A 3,259-nucleotide genomic window follows, 5' to 3' on the forward strand; every position below is an offset into this window, starting at 1 on the left:
GTAACAGTCTGGTCATTGGTGTAGTAACCATTTCTGTAACAGACATCTTTCTGACTTCGGATACATTCCTTGGTTGTTTCCAATCAACAACTGCTGAAATTTTACTCGGATCGAATCTTATACCTTCCGCTGAAACAAGGTGTCTTAGAAATCCAACCTCTTAGAGCCAAAATTTAGATTTGCTGAATTTAGCGAATAGTTGCTTATCTCTCAAGGTTTGTAGCACAATTCTCAAATACTCGACATGCTCAGAGTCGTCTCGGGAATAGATCAGAATGTCATCAATGAACACAACAACAAATCTGTCTAAATACGATCTAAATATTTGGTTCATCAAATCCATAAAGATTGCAGGAGCATTAGTTAAACCAAAAGGCATAACAAGGAATTCATAATGTCCGTACCTTATTCTGAAAGTAGTTTTCGACACATCCGAATCTTTAACTCGCAATTGATAATAACTAGACCACAAATCAATCTTCAAAAACACTATTGCACCTTTCAGCTGATCAAATAAATCATCTATTCTTGGCAACAAATACTTATTCTTTATTGTAACTTTATTGAGCTGTCAATTGTTAATACACATTCTCATTGACTCCTTTTCTTCTTTACAAACAATACTGGCGCACCCCAGGGTGAAAAACTAGGTCGTGGAAAACCTCTATCGTTAACTCTTGTAACTGAGATTTCAGTTCTTTTAATTCTGTTGAAGCCATTCAGTACAGAGCTATAGATATCGGTGAAGTTCCTGGTACTAACTTAATAGTAGACTCGAGCTCTCCGACCGGTGGCAACCCTGGTAATTCTTCTGAAAACACATCTGAAAACTCACATAATATCGGTATTGATTCAATCTTCAATTCAGACACTTTTGTATCTAAAACGTAAGGGAGATAAGCTTCGTAACCTTTTCTCACATATCTCTGAGCTGACATAGACGAAATCACACAAGGAAATTCAGTTGACTCATCTGATTCAATTTGAAGGATTTCACCATTCTGACATTTCAGTTCAATAATCTTTCATCTACAGTTTACAACTGTATCATGCAGAGTCAACCAATCCATACCCAGAATCACATTGAACTTATCAAATGGTAAAAGCATCAAGTCAGATAGAAAACAATAACCCTGAGTCATCAAAGGGAAATCCTTGCAAACTTTATCAATTAGAACATACTTGGCTAAGGGGTTCGATATTTTAATTAAAAATTCTGTAGACTCAATAGGAAAATTTTCACTAGACACTAAATTCATACAGATATACGAATGAGTCAATCCAGGATCAATCAATACAATCACATTAGTGTCATAAAGAGAGAATGCATAAGTGATAACATCAGGTGACAATGCTTCTTCGCGAGCGCGAATAGCATAAGCTCTGGTTGGTGCTCTAGCCTCGGATCTCACATCTAAATCCCTAGTTACACCTTTGCCACTAGACATATTCCCCGTATTTCTCAGCGGTCTCCCTCTCGCAGTCGTATTGCTCAATCTTGTATTATAATATTTATCATTCTTAGGTAACTCTGGACAATCTCGAATAAAATGATCTGGTGAGACACATTTGAAACAAGCTTTGTAACACCCCAAAAATCCTTAATGTTTTTTTTCATATGGTTGTGTTACGCAAATGTGTATCTACTTCAGTAGTTATGTGTCCTGGGAAGAGTCTGAGAAGTCTTTGGTTCAAGCCTTGACTTGTGCAAAAAGTTTTGTTTAAAATGAATAAACCCTTGTCTCTAGTCATTAAGCTTTTAAATAAATGTGGGTATTTTATGTCAGAAATGGCCTGCTAGTCTAGGGGATAAGTGGCATGTTGTTATTACCTAAGGTCTGAGGTTTGATTCCTGCTTAGAGTAATGAAGTGTTTTATTTTGCTGGATGTCATGCAAGTGTTTGTATGACAGTAGAATTCTGATGCTAGTGGGTGGCTGGAGTGTTTGATGAGTGTGGGGTGGTGTGGCTGAATTTTAGGAGGATATTGAGGATTTTAGGGAGAAGAATAAGGATAGGAGAGTTTGAAGGTAATCTAAATAGATGGTGGCAGGTTTGGCTACTCAACTCATTCTCTCAGTTTTCTTGTTCTACTTTTGGTCTTTCTCTTTTGATTTCTGCATTCTTTTTCCCCCCATGTGCTACTTGTTTCTCTCCTTTCACTCTCCTAAATTTTGTGCTTTGGAATAGTTTCCTTCTTACTTTTCCAATTTTGTTGTCGCATATGCCTTCTTTGCTCTCTTAGCCAAATTGCGGCTTTAGTCTCTCCCTTTTTGATGCTTTTCTATACCTCTACGGTTCTTTTCTCCCTTTTCTCTAGTGTTGCCGATTTGGCCATTGAATCTTTCTCATCTTTTATGCATCCTTTTCGATTGCTCAAGGCAATGAGTGCATTCCTCTTCTGTTGGTTATATGTCGATAAGTGAGGGGTAGGTTATAATGATTTGGGGTAGTCGTTGCTTGGTGTTAAACCATTTCTTTTTTATTTCTTGTGTTTTCGTTAGTGACTACGCTTTGTTTTCAGTAGCAAACCGTGTGGATTGAAACCTTTTCCATACCTCTTCGTAAGTAAGCAGAGTTGAGGCGTTGGGGGTATGTTTCGATCACTCGTAAATTGAATAAGTTGATTGGGCCGGCTTTATTTCGACTATTAAGGTGATTAATGAAGTGTGTATTGAACAATTTGTAGGTTCTGGATTCTTTTGAAGTGCTTACAAACCATAGTCGATACAGGTGTATACAAACACAACCCCGATTATAGGAAACGACAAAAGGAAAAAAGTGTGAGTAGTTGACACAACACGGGCATGCAGCTACCCGTGTGATAGGTTGTGTGACTAAGCATGGCCGTCTGATCGACGAGGCCGACCATGAGCAATTTCATGGGCTGAGGCCGTATTGGGCCGAATTGGGTCATGTGAGCCCCAAGAGCATGTGGGACCCACGGGTAAACCACACAGACATGTGGAAGTTATTAGGCTAGGCTGTGTAATACACACGGCCAAGGCCATTATGGGCTGTGTGGGCTACACGGGTGTGTGGGCCCACATGGGCCCATAATATAGGCCTTAGGCCCATTTTTACTGTTGGACTGTTAAAGTTGCATGGGTCGCCCGAGACAACTATGGACCTACTGTTGGGTTGGTAAGTTTACCTAGACCCCTTAATTGGTAAAATGACTATTATGCCCCTATGAGAAAAAATGACTGTTATGCCCCTATGTGATGTATGATTGTGTTAAGCATGCCACTTTAGATATT

Source organism: Gossypium hirsutum, chromosome A06 (assembly GCF_007990345.1).
Source record: "Gossypium hirsutum isolate 1008001.06 chromosome A06, Gossypium_hirsutum_v2.1, whole genome shotgun sequence".
Classification (NCBI taxonomy): Eukaryota; Viridiplantae; Streptophyta; class Magnoliopsida; order Malvales; family Malvaceae; genus Gossypium; species Gossypium hirsutum.